The sequence below is a fragment of the Phoxinus phoxinus genome, assembly GCF_949152265.1.
Source record: "Phoxinus phoxinus genome assembly, chromosome: 2".
In the NCBI taxonomy this organism is placed as follows: domain Eukaryota; kingdom Metazoa; phylum Chordata; class Actinopteri; order Cypriniformes; family Leuciscidae; genus Phoxinus; species Phoxinus phoxinus.
This window is the reverse complement of record NC_136877.1, coordinates 38,271,950-38,293,005: the sequence shown is the minus strand read 5'-3', so window position 1 is coordinate 38,293,005 and position 21,056 is coordinate 38,271,950. Positions and strand designations below refer to the sequence as shown.

The following is a 21,056-nucleotide window of genomic DNA, read 5'->3' as shown; positions in this document are numbered from 1 at the left end:
CTTCTCTTTTTTAGAAACATGTCAAGTGCTCTGAATGTAATAATAATAATAATACATACATGCAGCATACTATGGATTTGCATGCTGTAAATAGGCTACAGTGTGTTCTCTCTCTTTCTCTCTCTCTTTTTTTTTACCTGAGCATTTAGGGTCTTCATTGATCTATGGTAATGCAGCTCAAAGAGGATGTCGGTTTCCTCTCCCATCCTTCCGGTAATGTTCTGTTCCAGGTCTCCAGAGCTACACTTGTAATTATAATGCTGTAGGGATGACATAATTTGGAGCTGAGCTGTCTTTTGTCAGAAAGCAGTCTGGAATATCGCTCTGATCATGTACTGCTAGTCTGCCAAACAACAACAGCTGCTGCTCTTTGCTGTAATAGCTTTCATAGGTCTACAGCAGAATTATTTCATCATGTAGCTGTAGCCTATACAGCTGTAGAATGCTGACGGTTTTATGAAGTATTTTGAAACTGCATTTTATAAGCAATATTTACAGTCAAACATGGTCACTATGAGAAAAAGCAGCTGACAGGAAGCCACAGAGACATTCACGAGACAGAGCTGTCACACACACACACACACACACACACACTCTCTCTCTCTCTCTCTCTCTTGTGACCGAGTCATACTCTGCTCACCCTCATTGAATTTAATCTAATTTCACTTCACAGAGATGGCTAATGAAGGGGAGGAGGAAGTCCACTAATAAAATGAGAACCAAAGGGAAGTTCAAAAAGTCAAATCAGTTCTGATCTGAATTCCTACTAGTAATTCCTACATTATGTTCTTAAAAATGTATTTTTTTACATAATCCATGGTATTTTCTTCTGCTGAGTATCAGCCCGCATTATTTTAGCTCATTAAAAAAGAAAATCGTGTTCACTTTATTACCCATGATGCTAATTAAAATTACAACTACCAGAGAGTCGAAAAAGGCAAAACACGGCCAAATAGCTCTTTAGCTCCGCCCAATCCCACGAGGCACTGAATGACGATCTCTCTCAAGGGGGTAATCCAGCACCCGGAAAGCGTACCTTCCACGGGGGCAACCATTGGCTAGCAAGCCATCCCCTGTTGTTCCTTTTCCTCTGACTCCCATTCATTTTGGCGTCACTTTGACAGCAAATAACATGGAGGCATTTAAAGACTCAATTTGTCCATTATTTATTTCTATAGAAACATGACAATGTATAAAAGGCTCCATTACCTTGTATCTTTCGTTATGAAGATACAAGGATACTATTCGTAGAAGCCGTTTTTTTTTTGTAAAAATAGGCTAACGATTGCGTCATAACCACGCGACTCTCTGTCACACAGTCGAGAAATTACCGTATAGACAGGAGGAGAAGCTCGCAGGCAATCGCGGGAACGTGGAGGCATAAAGTCAAGGGAGAAACCCATAGAGAGTGATAAAGTTGATCCTGCTTCTAGCTCATGGACAGCTCCTACTCACGCTCTCCGTCTCTGCAAGATTCGGAAGGGAATGATTCAGATTTCTCTCGGCACAGCTACTAGAAGACTTACAACTGGTAGACAGGTTGCTCACATCACATCTACGTCATCAAGCTCAGTTTGAGGCTGTGCAGTACGCTCAGCCATCAGGAAGTGAGTGCTTCTAATTGACTTAGAGGGGGCTGGTTTCAGGTGTGTTTAGCAGTGTACCAGGTGTGTCGGTCAGAACACGACAGCGATGCAAGTAATCAACTTGAACTGGTATATTATTGCAAGTATGTGAAGATGAACATCAGAGGGGGGAGCCAACCACTAACATACACCTTAATCAATAACTTCCAGGGACGGAGAAGGAGGCTTGTGGACTGCAATGGGCTTTTAGGAGCGTTATGGGTGACAGTGAGTCATTTAGGCCTCCTCTGGCGAGTTCAGAGGAAATAATAGTTGGCATGAGTCCTTGGAATAGTGTCAAGCGAGCAAGCGATCATTGAGCACAAGAGGCACATGTGGTCGAAGAAATTGAGTAATGTCATTGCTTGTATGAGTTGGTGTCAAGTCTTGATCTGATGGGAGTGTAACATAAGAATTGGGCTGGTATTTTGATGTGGTTTCCCCTTATAAGACACAGTACAGAAGCATAATATACGCTTGATCCAAGGCTGATAATAACCAATGTTATTTGTCTTCTCTAGTGCCCGTGGATGAGATAACTACTATCTGAGGCGATATATGCGTTGCTCTGTGAGGAATTGTTTGATTCCGAGCTCGTGAGCACGTTGGAGTTTCATAATATAAGTCCCCAATAATGTTTTCTCAAATGGCCTCTTGCACACTATGGGGTCGTTGTGTCCATTTCTTTTACTGTCTATCTCATGCATTCAAAATACTGAAATGTTTGTTAAATATATAGTTTTTAATACATAATCAACATTTATAAATGAGCAGTTTCTGTAATTAATTCAAGTAATTTCCCTATTGTTTTTTATTTGAGTATGCTTTTCACAATTCTTCATGGGATTGTAGTTATTTTCCTCACGAAAGCTGAAGTAGCCTACACAGTCTTGTACCTTTGTTTTTTTGTCTGATTTTCAAAAAATGTTATGCTTCCATTCAAAGTTTGTAGTGTGATCATTCACCTCGCAGCTGATTGGATAGCACTGCTGAAAAACGGGAAGGCACTGTTAAAAGAGCAAAAAGAGCACATCGCTGATTGGTAAAGTAATCGTGTAACTGCTGCAGCGACTGGCAGAAGTTCCGGATGCTATAGAAATGGTCAGTGTTTTTTACCGCTATTTGAGCATTAGAAACAAACATTTATAAGACAGTTGTCAGATTTCATTGGTGATTTCAGATAAAAAAAATTGAATCTTAGTGAACAGCTTTGGAGATTTTGATGTTTCAGAGATTTTGATGTTCTCTCCTAATCAAAGAGATAGGAGCTGCACTTGTATGAATGAAACAGTTGCCCGAGTGGGGTTTCAAAGATGGCCGCCGAGTCAAATGACTTGCATTAAAGGGACTTTGATGACGCTGAAAGAGGGAGGGGAAGTTTTAAAATTTAAGAAATAAAAAAATAATGAGGATGCACATGAATAAATCGATTATAATAAATAGTGCAATATTCCTTAAAAAATAGGAATGGTCAGTTTTGATTTCATGGTGACTTTAAGCCTCTAAAGATATTCATGTTATTCATGTAAAATTATAATATATTAATATGGGATGTTCTTCAGACGGTGTAAGGTCGGATCAGAGAACGATATTTTTCATTTTTGCGCTTGACGAACATCTCTGACTGTTACGCTGCATATTGCTGCTTTTCAGAGTGTCACTCATTGACGCTGTGTTTTTACGATGCCATGAAGTTCAGCTTTTACAAGTTTTTACAACTTGCACTTTTTCTCATGCTTTTTAAGCTTTCAGAATGGTGGTGGTTCATGAACGAAATGTTTTTTTAATGAATCTTTTAAGTGAACGAACACAGACTCATATATTTGTCTCCGCTAAAGCCTTGTTCACATAGCTCTAATTTGAATTCTGTCATTATTTGTCTCATTTATATTTTACATTTTTTATTTCACTGCTAACAGAGTTTAATTCTGATAACAATAGCTATAGGCCTATTAGCTGGGTGACCTATTGGGACAGCACTCTAAAAAAATGCTGGGTTGTTTCAACCCATGTTCAACACAACCCATATTTTACAGTGAGTAGTGATTTTTGTAGCCACACAGTACATTTAGGCTACTCATTGCCGTTTCATTGTAGTGACTCATGCTGTACATCTGGTCCTTGGCAGAGGGCCATACATTGACCTGCAGGAGAACAATTTTCTACAGTTGCTACAGTTGTTTTCATGGAGGCACAAGGTGAGATGTGAGGTGAACATGAATAAGGCTAAAAAAGGCTTACCTGGTAACAGGTCTGGGACACTCATCTAGGTGGACATGTAATAAAGCTAGGCTGGCCCAAGGCCAGTGTATGGTTCCCCTCCTCCAGGCCAGATGGACTCCTTTCTCCTGTTAACCTCTTCAGGACTCTTGTCTTTAGCTGGACATATCAGATAAGAGCAAAGAAACACCGCTGAGACAGTCTAGACAATGGCTCTCTTTGTATACTGTAGAGCTAAGCAGACTTCTGTTTGAACTTTATATATATAGATTTTTAAATCAATATAATCCATACACAAATACAAACATTTACAAATGTTCTATTAACTTTACTGGATGACTTTGAGAGAACTTTGATAGAACATTAGCCAAAGTTCTGTGAACGTTCCCTGTTATACTCTTGAAGTGTAATGAATATAGGCTACCATGTGCTTATTCCTTTGTTTATGTTACTTAATAAACGCAATTCATTTCGCACATGGCTCTTTTGTCTGAGTTATGCTGCGTAAGACTGCTCTTATGGTATGTTTTTACTAACAGACCCCGTAGAGAAAATGTGTGGAGGTTTGATGGAACTAAATGGTCTGTGGAAAGGAAATGTGATGTACCATAGGTTCAAGTTATTTTCCCCTCACATTGCCAGTCAGAACACAGTATGTTCATACATGTTCATACTCTCCCAAAAGTTCCTAATTTTTGATTTTTTTTTACCTACCAGTTACTTTGATAGTGCAGCTTCCTTCAAAGAATAGAATACTGAACCCGTGAGACAGGCCACTTACCACGTATAACCTCCTCCTCTCTGCATGTATGGAATACGAATAATATCTTGTCTGGAAATAATTTGGTCCTAGTAAAGCAGCATAACATATCCGGCAATGAGATCAGCAGCAAAGATGCCCCGCCACTCCTTTGCACTCTGGATGAGGTCACATAAAGGCCATGCAGGGTTTTTTTCTGGCTCAAAACGAGGCGGAGGTGGTAAAACCCTGATCATTTAATAAAATAATTAAATTTGTATTTTTCGTAGACCATCATATAGCCTACTGTGTTTCCCTTAGTATTTTTTGTGGGATGGCCCCCTGGAAGAAAATTTTGGGGAAGAAAAAAGTGTATCTGAGAATGTGACTGTCCGAGTTTTGTCGAGAGCCGGAGGCGGCACGAAATTTGACGGAGGCGGCTCATAATTCATAATAAAGGAAAAACCCTGCCATGACCCTTTTTCCTGCATTTGTCAGCTGCTGGAGACTGACAGACTGCTGATTTACGCATATTATTATTTCTGCTGTATATTACTGTAGAGTTTTATAGCTTCCAGAAGAAACTGAATAATCACAATACTGACAGGATGGTACATCATTATTTGATCATGAATATGATTGTAGATTTTCAGTTAACTTTTGCCGTGACATCTCTCCAGTTTGGCAGGTATTTGTGGTTTTATGAGGCCTGTAGAGAAGATTACAGAACTTTTCATGATTGTCAGTATGCTGGGCTCTCTGAATCTTCCAGAGATTCCAAGATTCCAGGGAATTCTGTTGCCTATTGTTTAAAGCCAGATGTTTGGGTTTGGGTCTTAAAGGAATGTACTGGATCTTAACAAGCCGAAGACTTCCTGGAACTCAGACATTTATGGTGGAAAAGACACTAGTCCAGCTAAACAGATTAGCCTAATAGAGACAAAGTCATTTTACATCTTATGTAGTACATTATTTACATACGCAAAGATCTGAACAGACCTGTATTTATATATTTACAATGTAATAAATTTATAATTACAGTGTGATAAATGTATAATTAGTGTGATGTATATAATTACACTGTAATAAACATATAATTACACTGTAATAAACATAATTACACTGTAATAAATGTATAATTACAGTTTTATAAATGTATAATAACACTGTAATAAATATAATGCTATGTTATAAATTAATAATTACACTGTAATAATTGAATAATTACACTGTAAAAATGTATAATAACATTGTAATAAATGTATTATTACACTGTAATAAATGTATAATTACAATCTCTACAATCGCTACATTTATTACAAAGAATTGCTATATTTCTCGAAAAAAATCACTACATTTCTTAAAAAGAATCTTTACATTTCTCCAAATTAATTGCTAAATTTCTCCAAAAGAATCACTACATTTCTTGAAAAGAATCGCTATATTTCTTGAAAAGAATCGCTATATTTCTCGAAAAGAATCGCTACATTTATAAAAAAGAATCGCTATATTTTTTTCAAAAGAAATGCTACATTTCTCGAAAAGAATCGCTACATTTCTCAAAAAGAATCGCTACATTTCTCAAAAAGAATCTCTAATTTTTTTTTAAAAGAATCGCTACATTTTTTCAAAAGGATCACTACATTTCTAAAAAAGAATCGCTACATTTTTCAAAAAAATTGCAACATTTCGAGAAAATAATCGATACATTTCTCAAAAAGAATCGCTACATTTTTTCAAAAGGATTGCTACATTTCTCAAAAATAATCGCTACATTTAACAAAAAGAATCGCTACATTTCTCTCAAAGAATCGCTTGAATTTTCTTCAAGAAGAATCGCTACATTTTCTTCAAGAATAATCGCTACATTTCTTTAAAAAATCGCTACATTTCTCAAAAAGAATCACAACATTTTCCCCCCCAAATAATCACTACTTTTCTAAAAAAAGAATTGGTACATTTTCTCAAAAGAGTCGCTACCACTCTTGAAAAGAATTGCTACATTTCCTCAAAAGAATTGCTACATTTCTTCAAAATAATTGCTACATTTCCACAAAAGAATCGCTACATTTTTGAAAAGAATCGCTACTTTTCTCGAAAAGAATAGCTACTTTTCTCGAAAAGAATCGCTACTTTTCTAAAAAAGAAAAGCTAAATTTTTTCAAAAGAATCGCGTGTTGTGGAGCACACGTGTGTTGTGAAACTGATGAAGATGTTTTCTTAATTTGCGGGTGTTTTTCTATTTGTGTTTTCTTCAGTTGCAGCGCGTTGAGCTCTCTCGGCCACCGTAGTTTTTGTTCAGATTGTCCACATTATCTCTCAACAACCATGCCAAACCCTGCATTATAATAAAATGTCTTTCAAATATCGTACTACTTATTTTCATATGTTCATCGAAGTCCATTTTTGACTCTTCCTGTTTATAGCTTATTTTTGTAGTCTAAATAAATACTGTATTATCTATATCTTTGCATAGTCTTTTTATATGAACAAAGTAATTCATTACAGCGCAGCTATGACTGTTCCAGTGATAATCTGAACTGGGTGACAGCTGTGCAGTGCCGCTCAATTAGTTCAGGCAAAAGATTGCACATCCAGTAAATAATGTCCTGAACAAGTGTGCAGTGAGGTGCAGGAGTGTGATGTTTACTCTGGAGATACACAATATACTACAGAACATAATGAAAACATTGAGGTGCTGGTTTAGTATTAATGCAAAGGTTTATGCATTGCAGAGGGTTTTGTATTTTATTTTTATGAGACGTGAAGAGCTATGAATATCCCTTACGACAGCTGTTTTTTTCACTCTATTTTGATCAAATCAATACCGACACATATGCAACGCTGTATGACTGTTATTTGTTGATTTAAATGGACTGCTTACAAATGACTCAGATTGTATTACTAAATATTTTTAAAGGCTATTACTTTAACCCATCTGGCATGACATCACTCCAAATCACTCCTCAAAAATGCATGAAAGGCGACTCAGTCTGGGCCGTTCTTTCATCTACTCTCTGTCAAGAATCTGATGTTCGACTTGATGAGGCTGAAACTCCAATGACAGTTGGGAGAAAAACACAGTCCCAGAAGACCCAGGCTGTCACTCTATCTTTATGTAATGTGGAGATGAGTGTGTCAAGACAAGTCTTGACCTAAAATTTACTTGGACAGCAGCGAGCTCTGCACTGAAAGAAAACACATATACCATTTAAGGTGTTTCTGCTTTAAACTGTATCAATTTGAATGGTATATCTGCTGAATGGTAAAATTTCAGCTTTTTATTTTTGTTATGTGAAGATCACATTTATAATACACATATATACATCATATAGAAAAGGAGACAACAGTGTTGTTGCTAAATTACCCATAGCAAGAAAAGGGAGTCTGCTATTTTCTTCCCAATATGTTTAAATGTCATTTGTTTAGCAAAGGGCATCGGCCACTGGACCTGTCCTCTGCATACCTACAGTATATCTGGACAGTTGACAGCTTACTATCAGAAGGTATTTGGACATGACACATGAAAATTTATCTTCACCTAACACCTTCACCTTCTTTCATCTGGTTTACATAACTGAATGCCAGTGGACACATTTTAAGAGTTGGCTCGATCCCTGTGGTCAGACTGAGGAGGAGAGGCAGAAAGAGATAAAGAAAGCTTACAAAAACGAGGCAGGGTTAAAGTTTACAATGTGGAGTGTGGCTTGCCAAAAGCTATTGGCTTGATGAATGCCCTGCAGCGCTCATATGCAAGACGGTACCTGTCTCCTCCAAGCACTGCACATGTTGTGTCTTTATAAATCGTGACGGACAACCTCGACACGTGATGATGCACTGCTCGAATCTATGATTTACTATCAGTATCAGCTTTCCAACACACTTTACCTGTCTCGCCCTCAGGGTGGAGAAGGTAGCTCTATACCTGGTTGTATTCACAGCATGTGGATGTCAATTAATAATGTCTGTTAACATTTTCATTCCCTGCTCCCCACCCTCAGTGTTTGACCTTTCCTGAAGCCCTTTACTTTGTTGCCTTTTTAATAGCTCCTGCCAGGAATGATATCAGAGCTGGAGGGTCAGAACCGCAAATGCAATACAAAGGAAAGGAGCAACAAAAGACAGGAAGAAGAGAGGAGCTGATAACCAAGAGGTCTACAAAGAGGTAAATGCGGCCACACACACACGCACACGCACACGCACACGCACACACACACACACACACACACACACACACACACACACACACACACACACACACACACACACACACACACACACACACACACACACACACACACACACACACACACACACACACACACACACACACACACACACACACACACAAATCTTTGCTTAAATCTTTTGATGGAAATATTCTGAAAACTTTTGCAATCCTTCTGAAATTTCAACCAACAAACATAATTCCTAAGACCATGAGTAATTGTTCTACAAAACTTTCCAGTTATTGCTCATCATGGAGTAAAGCGGCTTAAATTTTGATGTTGCTCATCTGTATTAAGGTCTATCACAGATTATTGGAATTGTGAAAGATCATTTCTGACTCACTGAACCTGATGAATGCAGACTCACCTCATTTTCGCAAATGCTCTCTACTTTATACCGAATAAAAATGCCTTTTATGAGTAAAAACCCCAGCACTAGGGATAATGTAGAAGTCTAAAGTTATCTAAACGTACTGAAGTTTGAGCCACATGGTTGTAACTTGTGTTGTGCCCTTCAGCCATATTACAGTTTTTCTCGATTGTTTACACACATTTTCTAAAAAGCATGCCTCATACTCTCAGAACTCTACACACAAATAAAAAACACACACACACAATGGGCAAAACCCCTCAATTCTCCTGCAAAATGAAACTTTACATTCAAAACAATGTTATTTCTTCTCAAAATGGTATTTTGTTTTCAAATGACACACACAAACCATCATATGAATGGACATTTATAAGAACCAGTTGAACACTGATGTGCTCAATGCAAAACACTATGATGAATGGAAAACACTTCTTCTCCATTCATCATAATGATTTAGGCCTTTTTTTGTTCAGTGTTACATTTACTACAGACAGTACATAAGTGTGTTGTACAATATTTGAGAGTATTGTTTTTATACTCAGAACACACAAATACACAGTAACAAATATATTTTATCTTTCCCACAAAAATAATGTACACAATGTACATCCCAACCAACACAAAGTTGTACATACTGTGGTCTACATACAAAACAACAGAAGAATTTACTGTATACAGTAAAAAAACAAACATCTGCCTCTGTTTCCAATGTTGGCATCCATTGCTCCATTGAAGAGCTCACCTGTTGCCCTTTTATATGCTAAAGCTCTGATTGCTAATTGTAAAACTGTGTGACAAGTGTTTGCCCATGTGACGAGTCAGTGTGCATATTTGAATGGCAGTGTGTTCCTTGTGAAAACAAGAGCTTTTCTGCATGAAAATTGTGTGTGTTTTGAAAAAAAGGTGTGTTTTAGAACTGCAATTTGAGTGTAAAGCAGGAATTGTGCTTGTAATTTAGCAGAATTGGTTCAGGGGGTTGGTGCATGAGCTACATGTTGTGGTCATTGTGTCTCAAGTACCAGTATTTGTGTGTAAACAATTGAGAAAAACTGTAATAAATTGAATTGACTAAATTGGCTATGTTGCTGACGTGTTTGCAGAAGAATCACCATGCCTTGTCTTGTGATGACGTCAGGAGCTGTAAATAACTTGAATTCTCTCACTGTGATCTGCCATTCTCCCCACAGGCGACAGGGAGAATTGTACATTATTTAATAGTGACCTCTGGCTTCAGTCACAGCAGCTCTGAAATTCATGTTTTTTTTTTTATTTCCCACTGAGTAAATAGTTTCTAATCAAGCCTGGCAGCATGATGATGAGGTTCTTCGCATGTTTGCATTGTGTGATGGATTTATTAGTCATCTCTTTTAAAACATAATGAGCTTTATTGTTAATCAGCTTTAAAGCTTTATTGTTGTCTAGAAATGTCATGATTTAGAAAATGTCATCTGCAGACCTATAGCGACATCCAAAATACTAAGACCACATTGGAAAACTGGGATTTGAAAACAGCCTTTTAAACCTGGGAAAAAAGACTTTTGACTATTTTTAAAAAAGTAAATAAAAAGTAAATAAACATTATGATGTAATTTGAATAATACATATTTATTATTCAGCATTATTTCTTCTGATAATCAATCAGTGATTAGTCACTAATTAGCCTAAGAAAACGTGTGATTCGTAAACTCTGTTCAAAAGGTCAGATGTTCTTGCTTACATTGAAGCTCAAGATGCTCTTGGATCCTATTTAGATCATGCTGGAGAGCATGAACATCAGAGTTTTAAACAGTTCATGTCAGTTTGAGTGCAATAAACATCCCCCTTTCATTAGTGGTCTCTGACTTTTCGGACCCCACTGTATGTTTTGCAGTTGAGGTGTTGTTGGCTTTGAGCTCTGTCCCACCTCTGGTGAGGACGTCCTGTTTCACAACAAGCGGAGAGCTGATCGCTCCCTGAGCCTATACACTCCTTATGGTTTATTGTGCTTGACCGGATGTTTAAACCGTTATAGCTGGATCTTACAGATTTCTCTACCAATCTAGGTGGTTTTCACATATGGTGCAGTCTAAAATGTGATGGTCTAGTCTTGTTGAAACTAGCCTGAGTCTTATCCCCATAACAACTGGCAACACATTATAGACGAGTCACTGCACAGAACTAGACCGCTCAGCATCGGAAGCATAAGTCATGGTTTGTCAAGTGATTCACTGAGGCCCTAGAGGGAAAAAAAACACTCCTTTTCACACAAGTCCACAACTGCTGACATATATTGGGATTTTATTTTTGACTCTGTAACTTTATTTCTGAATGGATTTACTTAGAAAAACAGTATAGCACCTTGCTAATATAAGATATCAATGTGGGCCGGCCATCTTGGTAGATCTTATTATGTTGGTCTACAAGTCAATTAAATCTGAACATAATGACCAAAGATGGGTCACATTACTGGGATCTTCCTGTTATGAATGACCTCCCACTTCCTTGCGTGCGACTGTCGCAACAGGACGTGAGTGGTCATTGACAGAATAGAAGGAAACGCAGACTGAGTGAACTTGAGAGTGTGGGGGAATAGAAGAAAGACATTTGGAAAACTATTTAAATGCCTGTTCTGGGATTCTAGAGAGGCAACATTTGACCCACATTTCCCTTATTACCAGTTTATCTAAGCCAAATTCCCGTAACCTGAAAACTGCAGATAGTAAGCTGATAAAACTTTAATCATACAATATACAGAGACTGATGCACTTCAAAAATATCAGAAAACATCAGTCAGTTTCGTGTTGCTTTAAATATACATCCACCAAACGTCTTGCCAAAATAGTGTGCTTTTATTTTTACATGCTGCTTCACTTTCAGAAGTTTATAATTTATTTTTTTATATATGGACCTTTGTAATGAACAGTGTGAAGCATTTTAGATGGTCAATGGACACAATGGGATTCCAAAACAGAAAATAATGAAATACTAGCAAATTGGCGTGCAGAATTTACAACACGTTGGGCTTGAGAGCTATGGCTTATTAGACAACATTACTCATTAAAAATCATTCCTAGTAAAATGAAATTGAATCACTGTTAGATCATAAGTGATAATAGAACCTGCTCATACAGAACGGTTATACAAGCAAGGGTTACATACAAGCAAGAAATCCCTGAGATACACTGTTCTGTGATTAAGGATTAAAAAAATAAAATAAAAAACGATATTACGCCATTGCATTCACATTCCTTTAGAGTACGCTTACTACTGTACCTCATGCAATGCTGTAGTGATCAGCTTTGATATGGTTAAGTTTTCAGTCCATAAAGAGAGATGGGAAAAGTGAGCTTTTACTTTTGCTGTGAAGTGAATAAAAAGTTTACATGTTCCATGATTTAAAAAAATGTTCCTGCAGCTCAAACGTTTTCCTATAGCTCAAGCAGTAGAGTTTGTTTTTCTTGGTCAATGCAACTGGAAAATAATTGTACCTTGAATGCTGATTCCTTGCTTTGGTTAAAATGTGTCTGCCAAAAGTGTAAATGTAAAGACATGCCCAGCTATCTAACAGGAGCAAAACCTTGAATTATAGGTCCTAGATTATATCAAAATATACAGAATATACAGAATAGACTTTGGTTTACCATTAGTAGTGATAATTGAAAAACTGAAAACAGAGGGAGAGGTCACCAGTCACCTTAAATCAATATAAAATGATCCTGCAGAATACCAAAATTTGCTGTATGTGATAAAACTGCATTACATTTATAGAAATGATAGCCTATATAGCTTAGTTAAGTACTGTGACCATTTGTTTAATTAAATCTTTAAAATCCTCCCGAAAAAAATGCTTGCGCTCGTGCCCCTGAGCACAAAATCCCTCTGAAATGTGTGTGCCATCACTGACTGAAAAAAGGCTGAAATTGTCTGACAGGAAAGAATAAAGTAAAGAGTGCAACAGAGCCTTGTACATGTCTCTGTCTATAAATATTAGCCTCAGGGCTCAAGCGGAGCGTGTAATGATCTAGGTTGGGTCACCTTGCCTTGAAGCATTATTTATGCGGTTCTCTCAGGACCTCACAGAGCCCAGATCAGTCAGTTCGTACAGGTAGCACCGAGCCTTCACTTGAACGTCTCAATCCATAGTCTGACTAGTCAAGAGTGATGCCACAGACTCATGTTCATTTTTATTTTCAGAAGAGAACACATTATTTGTCTTTATTAAATTACAATTTAATAAAATGTATAAAATATTGTATTATATTGAAATACTTTGTACAATTCAATGCATCATATAATGCAAAGGTCATGGGTTCAGTTCTCAGGGAATGCATGAAATTATAAAATACTTTAAAAACTGTAAATTGCTTTGGATTAAAAGCATACATGAAAATAGTTTAAACATTATAGTTTGAATATTAATTAATTATATGTTGGTTATTACTGTATATTTACTAATGATCATAAGTAATCACAATGCATCAGTTTACTTAGTAGATATTTTTAGGATTTTAAACTGCTGCTGGCTGCAAGAATGTTAAAAAAACGAACTTTTTTTGATTACTGATGCTGAGGTAGGCTATATGCGCTAGTAGGCTATGTTTTATATTTGGGGATGAGGAGCTGAGAACCAATATAAAAGTGCAATTGCAGAGATTGTACATTCTTTATTAAGGAGAGACAATTTGGTCTCTCGTCTTTTCTGGACTTTATGATTTGCAGCACCAAATCTCACCTGCTGTTCATGTAATATGTGACTCATCTGTCAACAAGTTCATAAAATAAAATCAACAGTGTGAATCTTTACTCTGAGAAAAAGACCATACGTATGCTGAGTTTTTTCACAAATCATGTACAAATATGCCTTAAGAGTAAGACACCTGCTAAGGTGGTGCAGGGGGTTGGTCTATCTGGAGATTTGAATGACTTGATTTAGAGACCACATAAAATAGGCTATAGCTGCACGTTAAATCACTGTCAGTGATTTCCAGCTGTGTCAATTTATATAGGCCTATATCATGATAGGATATAGGTAAAGTCTATATAGCCCCGTGATTTTGTGTGATTTACAGGGCAATTCGTCACCATTATGTGGAATATGAAGAATTAATGACAGGAGGCGTGAAGGTCTAGTAGCCGCCCCTGGCCAATGTGTGTCTGAGCAGAATCACACAGCGAGCAGCAGTGAAGTGTTGAGTGGAGTCATGATTCAGTGCTGTCGAAAGGAATGAATAAACGGGGCGACACATTCACTGAGCAATTGAATGAATCCTAAGGACATTTTCACCCTCTTGGATAGCGGAGTTTGATTTAAGTTCGCCTGTACTTAAACGCGAGGATACCACAAATCACGGTAGGTGTTCAAACTGGACGCTGAGAGCATCAGATCACTGTGGAGACGCGTGTGTATTTCTGAGGATCCGAAAGTTAATAGCGGCAGGATGTTTTGCGATTTTTTATTTTATTTTTTAAGTTGTGTTGCTTTTGGCTGCCTTGCAGCGAGTTGTATCTGCCAAATTTCACTCTAATACCGTGAGAGAGAAGATCGTTTGAAGAAACCAATTATTAGAAGGATTTTTCATTGGAGGTGAAGTTTTACTGTAGTTTAAATCGATGAGCTTACTGTTAGGGAACATTTCACGTTGCCCCATAAGTGTATGCATATTGTTTGGAGAAGAATTACAGTAGGATTGTTTACATGTTTAATCACCTGGTAAATATTACAGATATCTGTTTGCATCGAACAAGGTGGGAGTGGTCACGTGATGTTTGGGTGTAACTAACCAAGTCATTTGCAATCTTGTAGATGGAGCTATTTTGTTCTTTGGAAGGAAGGATGTGTTTGAGGCTGGAATGACTTGCAATCATAGCGGGAGCGAAGCTTTACTTCTGCCTTTAGCTTGTATAATCACATTTGGCACTGGCAGCTGCCAAACCTAATTTCATGTTGTGCATTTGAATTCAAACCAGCCATGTTTCACCTTTTTTTTAATACTATTCCCATTGCTCATTTTCAGGAAAAGTGGGACAGATAATATACAAAATCAGCAGGGATTTTAAGTTTATACCAAGTTTGTTCACTTCAATTTTAGAAGTGAAATGTTTATTATATTATACAAATTTCTTATATAATAAATGACAAAAGTGAGATTGAATAGATACTGTATGGTTATATGCCAAAAGAAAATAATAATAATAATAAATAATGTCTTAGCTGGCATACTGTATGTGATCTCATATCTGTACAGCTCAGCTACATTAGACTATTATGAAATATTAAAGCATTAACTGTTGTATGATCATAAATAATCATATGATCAATTTTATTTATACAATTTACAATAATCCTTTGTGATTGTTGCTTGACAGATTCTTCAGACATGCTGTAAGCCATGTCACACTGTAGGATCTCAGTTGTCTTTAATGTCAGACTATATGACAATCAACATTAGTTAAAAATGGATACACGCAAGAAGACTCGTCCAGAGTTTTATATTGTCAATCCGTGACACGTTCAGTGACATTGAGATAGGTGCGGGATAGAAATGGTGGCTAGCAAGGCAAAATGATCTCTAGCATTAATTTTGATCATGGCTTGTCTTGAAAAGTAAAATAGAAAAGACAATGTGTGTGGAGTTTGTTGTCACACTAATTGTGTCTTCAGGTTCTGTGCTCCTATTATTTTATTTATTTTATTTGATGGTTGTCGAAGGAGAAGCCACTACAGGACTGTGCCTCAACTTCTGACATGGCAGCATTTCATCACAGGTCAAATTTTCGCAAAGGTCATTAATCAGCTGTCAGCGAACATGTCAAACTAGCGATCAAAGACTACAGATTTTAGCCTACGATCAGAGGAATCGTTTAGGATTTGCAAAACTAGTCTCAGATGGCAAATTCGTGGCCAAAATCGTACAGTGTGCACCCGGCTTGCATGTTAAGGCACAGTACTTATGTAATTGACCATTAAATCATAATTTAAAACCCATCATAAAAGATGATGTCCCATTTCTGCTGAACACCCTACACAATTTCAGACATACATTTCTTCAGTACTCTTAATACCTCCACAATATGTTGTCATTCATGACACTTCTGTCACAAATCCCTGCTTCCAGAGATTCAGTGGCCATTTAAACTTAAGGTAGATGTCAGAAAAAAAAATCAATTTTACAGCAGCAAGAGCCGTCATCCCCTTGATATCTATTGCTATTCATCCTCTGGCTTTAGTTAAGTCAGGGAAAGCCACTTTAAAGAAGCAGTCGCACTGGGGAGGAGCTGATTGGCAGGTGAGGGGCTGATTTGGAGGCAGCGGGATTAGAGAAGTGTCTGAAAGAGAGGAGACGAGAAGCTCGGTCAGGACCTGATTCCCCTTCAGTGATTAAACCGATTAAATGCGGAGAAAAAGAGGGGTGTGGAAGGGTTGACGTGCCAACACAAAGACTTTTCTTGCTGTTTACAGCATAAAACCTAATTCACGTATTTCCATCAGAAACAATGGCGCTTTAAAAGGGGCTCAGACAGTTTAAGGCAATTATATTATAAACTGTCAGTGTCGAAAGCTGTTGGGTTTAGTCTTGGGCTTCATGGCTGGCAGGGGGCGAAGAAGAGCAGATCAGCACTGCAGGCGTAGCTCTTGAGTGACAGCCTATATCAGTATATCTGTGATGCTAGTTACTGTACGGGAATAGGCTATAATGCCTATGTCTTCTTTCTTTATCTTGTTTGCAAACATTCTGTTAATGCTAGTTTTCCTCTTTGTCATATACTTGTGGTTAAATATCTGACTAAAAAGAACATCATTACTGAACTATATTGGTAGGGTCTGCTATTTTGTATTCAAGATGATAAATAAAATATTTGGTAACTCATAAAATATGTATTAAGGGATTATTAAGCATGATGGGTGATACTGAGGAAGCATTTCTGACCACATAAAGTCAGCAGAAGTGTACTTTTTATAAATGAAGAATTTTTTTAGAAATAATTCCTTTTTTTCTGGACCACTTAAATAGGGACAATCTGTAATTTACTCAGCTTAATGTTGTTTTAAACCCGTGTGACTTGAAAGAAAGTTGACATCAGGCAGAATTAGAGCCTCAATCACCATTCATTTTCATTGGATCTGCATTAATGAAAGTGAATGGTGACTGAAGCTGTCATTCTATCTGACGTCTCCTTTTGTGTTTCATTCAAGTCCATGTTTGGAACAATATAAGTGTCACATTGTTAATGTGTTTTCTGTTGTTTCCATGGACTTTTAGGTTGTTTTTCTCATTTAGTGTTTTTCTTCATCTCTGTCGTCATTTTCATTAGTTCATTTTCATCACCTGTCTAGTTAATCAGTTAATCACCCTTCATTGTCTTCACCTGTTGTACCCTCGTCATCCTCTGTATTTAAGTTCCTGTCTTTCTCCCTTCAGTTGTCGGTCAATGTTTGCTAATGCTTATGCTTATGTTTGTATATGTTACGTTGTATGGAGAGTGTTACCCTTGCCTGTACCAGTTTTGTTTAAGTTTGATTCTAGTAAAAGTTTGAATTGGAACTTTGGGCCTCAGCCTGTCTTCTTCCGCACCATACCCGTGACAGATTGACCGACCAAAAACGCTATGGAGGCATTTCTGTTTAATCAGAATGGGAGTTCTTTGGAGGAGTTTGTGGAAGTTTACCTTCATCTTCATCTGGATGTTTACTGGGAAGAGGAGTTTTTGAAGCAACGGTTCTGGAGAGGACTTGATGATCCACTAGCCCAGATATTGCTGCTCAGGGACTTAGATAGACCGTTTATTGAGTTTATGGACAGAGCACTTTGGGTGTGTGGTTCCTCACTCACTGTGGGAGACGTCCAGCCAGATCTTGAGCCCGCTGACCCTGCGCCAGAGCCCTCGTCGCTGCCCAGCACAGAGCCCTCATCGCTGCCCAGCACAGAGCCCTCATCGCTGCCCAGCACAGAGCCCTCATCGCTGCCCAGCACAGAGCCCTCATCGCTGCCCAGCACAGAGCCCTCATCGCTGCCCAGCACAGAGCCCTCATCGCTGCCCAGCACAGAGCCCTCATCGCTGCCCAGCACAGAGCCCTCATCGCTGCCCAGCACAGAGCCCTCATCGCTGCCCAGCACAGAGCCCTCATCGCTGCCCAGCACAGAGCCCTCATCGCTGCCCAGCACAGAGCCCTCATCGCTGCCCAGCACAGAGCCCTCATCGCTGCCCAGCACAGAGCCCTCATCGCTGCCCAGCACAGAGCCCTCATCGCTGCCCAGCACAGAGCCCTCATCGCTGCCCAGCACAGAGCCCTCATCGCTGCCCAGCACAGAGCCCTCATCGCTGCCCAGCACAGAGCCCTCATCGCTGCCCAGCACAGAGCCCTCATCGCTGCCCAGCACAGAGCCCTCATCGCTGCCCAGCACAGAGCCCTCATCGCTGCCCAGCACAGAGCCCTCATCGCTGCCCAGCACAGAGCCCTCATCGCTGCCCAGCACAGAGCCCTCATCGCTGCCCAGCACAGAGCCCTCATCGCTGCCCAGCACAGAGCCCTCATCGCTGCCCAGCACAGAGCCCTCATCGCTGCCCAGCACAGAGCCCTCATCGCTGCCCAGCACAGAGCCCTCATCGCTGCCCAGCACAGAGCCCTCATCGCTGCCCAGCACAGAGCCCTCATCGCTGCCCAGCACAGAGCCCTCATCGCTGCCCAGCACAGAGCCCTCATCGCTGCCCAGCACAGAGCCCTCATCGCTGCCCAGCACAGAGCCCTCATCGCTGCCCAGCACAGAGCCCTCATCGCTGCCCAGCACAGAGCCCTCATCGCTGCCCAGCACAGAGCCCTCATCGCTGCCCAGCACAGAGCCCTCATCGCTGCCCAGCACAGAGCCCTCATCGCTGCCCAGCACAGAGCCCTCATCGCTGCCCAGCACAGAGCCCTCATCGCTGCCCAGCACAGAGCCCTCATCGCTGCCCAGCACAGAGCCCTCATCGCTGCCCAGCACAGAGCCCTCATCGCTGCCCAGCACAGAGCCCTCATCGCTGCCCAGCACAGAGCCCTCATCGCTGCCCAGCACAGAGCCCTCATCGCTGCCCAGCACAGAGCCCTCATCGCTGCCCAGCACAGAGCCCTCATCGCTGCCCAGCACAGAGCCCTCATCGCTGCCCAGCACAGAGCCCTCATCGCTGCCCAGCACAGAGCCCTCATCGCTGCCCAGCACAGAGCCCTCATCGCTGCCCAGCACAGAGCCCTCATCGCTGCCCAGCACAGAGCCCTCATCGCTGCCCAGCACAGAGCCCTCATCGCTGCCCAGCACAGAGCCCTCATCGCTGCCCAGCACAGAGCCCTCATCGCTGCCCAGCACAGAGCCCTCATCGCTGCCCAGCACAGAGCCCTCATCGCTGCCCAGCACAGAGCCCTCATCGCTGCCCAGCACAGAGCCCTCATCGCTGCCCAGCACAGAGCCCTCATCGCTGCCCAGCACAGAGCCCTCATCGCTGCCCAGCACAGAGCCCTCATCGCTGCCCAGCACAGAGCCCTCATCGCTGCCCAGCACAGAGCCCTCATCGCTGCCCAGCACAGAGCCCTCTGCACCGCTGGTCCCGTCCAGCCCAGAGCTTCCTGCACCGCTGGTCCCGTCCAGCCCAGAGCTTCCTGCACCGCTGGTCCCGTCCAGCCCAGAGCTTCCTGCACCGCTGGTCCCGTCCAGCCCAGAGCTTCCTGCACCGCTGGTCCCGTCCAGCCCAGAGCTTCCTGCACCGCTGGTCCCGTCCAGCCCAGAGCTTCCTGCACCGCTGGTCCCGTCCAGCCCAGAGCTTCCTGCACCGCTGGTCCCGTCCAGCCCAGAGCTTCCTGCACCGCTGGTCCCGTCCAGCCCAGAGCCTTCGCCGCTGGTCCCGTCCAGCCCAGAGCCTTCGCCGCTGGTCCCGTCCAGCCCAGAGCCTTCGCCGCTGGTCCCGTCCAGCCCAGAGCCTTCGCCGCTGGTCCCGGTCAGCTCAGAGCCCTCTTCGCCGCTGGTCCAGTCCAGTGCTGACCTCCCCAAGAAAATTTTGGGGGGGGGCAATAAGTCCTCTGAGGGGATCGTGGAGGCCCTTCCGACACGGTCGCCATGGCCGCCCGAAGGGTCCTCACCGCCATGGCCGCCCGAAGGGTCCTCACCGCCATGGCCGCCCGAAGGGTCCTCACCGCCATGGCCGCCCGAAGGGTCCTCACCGCCATGGCCGCCCGAAGGGTCCTCACCGCCATGGCCGCCCGAAGGGTCCTCACCGCCATGGCCGCCCGAAGGGTCCTCACCGCCATGGCCGCCCGAAGGGTCCTCACCGCCATGGCCGCCCGAAGGGTCGTCTCCGCCGTGGCCGCCCGAAGGGTCCTCACCGCCATGGCCGCCCGAAGGGTCCTCACCGCCGTGGCCGCCCGAAGGGTCCTCACCGCCATGGCCGCCCGAAGGGTCCTCACCGCCATGGCCGCCCGAAGGGTCCTCACCGCCATGGACGCCTGAGGGTCCGTCTGCTCCGTCATGGCCACGCCCTCATCCTGCTCCGCCCTGGCCACCTGCACGTCCTGCTCCGCCCTGGAGGCTTCCTGCTCCAGATCGGCCACCTGTTCATCAGCCTCCAGGGCGCCCACCCTCCCACCCCTTTGGATGTTTTACGGCGCGAGGACGCGCCTGGGGGGAGGGGGGGGTTCTGTCACATTGTTAATGTGTTTTCTGTTGTTTCCATGGACTTTTAGGTTGTTTTTCTCATTTAGTGTTTTTCTTCATCTCTGTCGTCATTTTCATTAGTTCATTTTCATCACCTGTCTAGTTAATCAGTTAATCACCCTTCATTGTCTTCACCTGTTGTACCCTCGTCATCCTCTGTATTTAAGTTCCTGTCTTTCTCCCTTCAGTTGTCGGTCAATGTTTGCTAATGCTTAT

The 21,056-nt window shown here is 41.5% G+C and overlaps 1 protein-coding gene across 2 annotated transcripts in view; it reads left to right on the top strand.

Moving 5' to 3' along the window:
• The first annotated feature begins 14,162 nt into the window (after window positions 1–14,162).
• Window positions 14,163–21,056, top strand: part of tspan18a (tetraspanin 18a) — a 31,083-nt gene continuing 24,189 nt past the window's right edge. Inside the window, exon 1 of one of the 2 annotated variants that reach the window (XM_079587226.1) lies at window positions 14,163–14,512. The gene's annotated coding sequence lies outside the window, so the exon portion shown is untranslated. The remainder of the gene's footprint in view (window positions 14,513–21,056) is intronic. The other variant, XM_079587225.1, reaches the window with a different exon arrangement.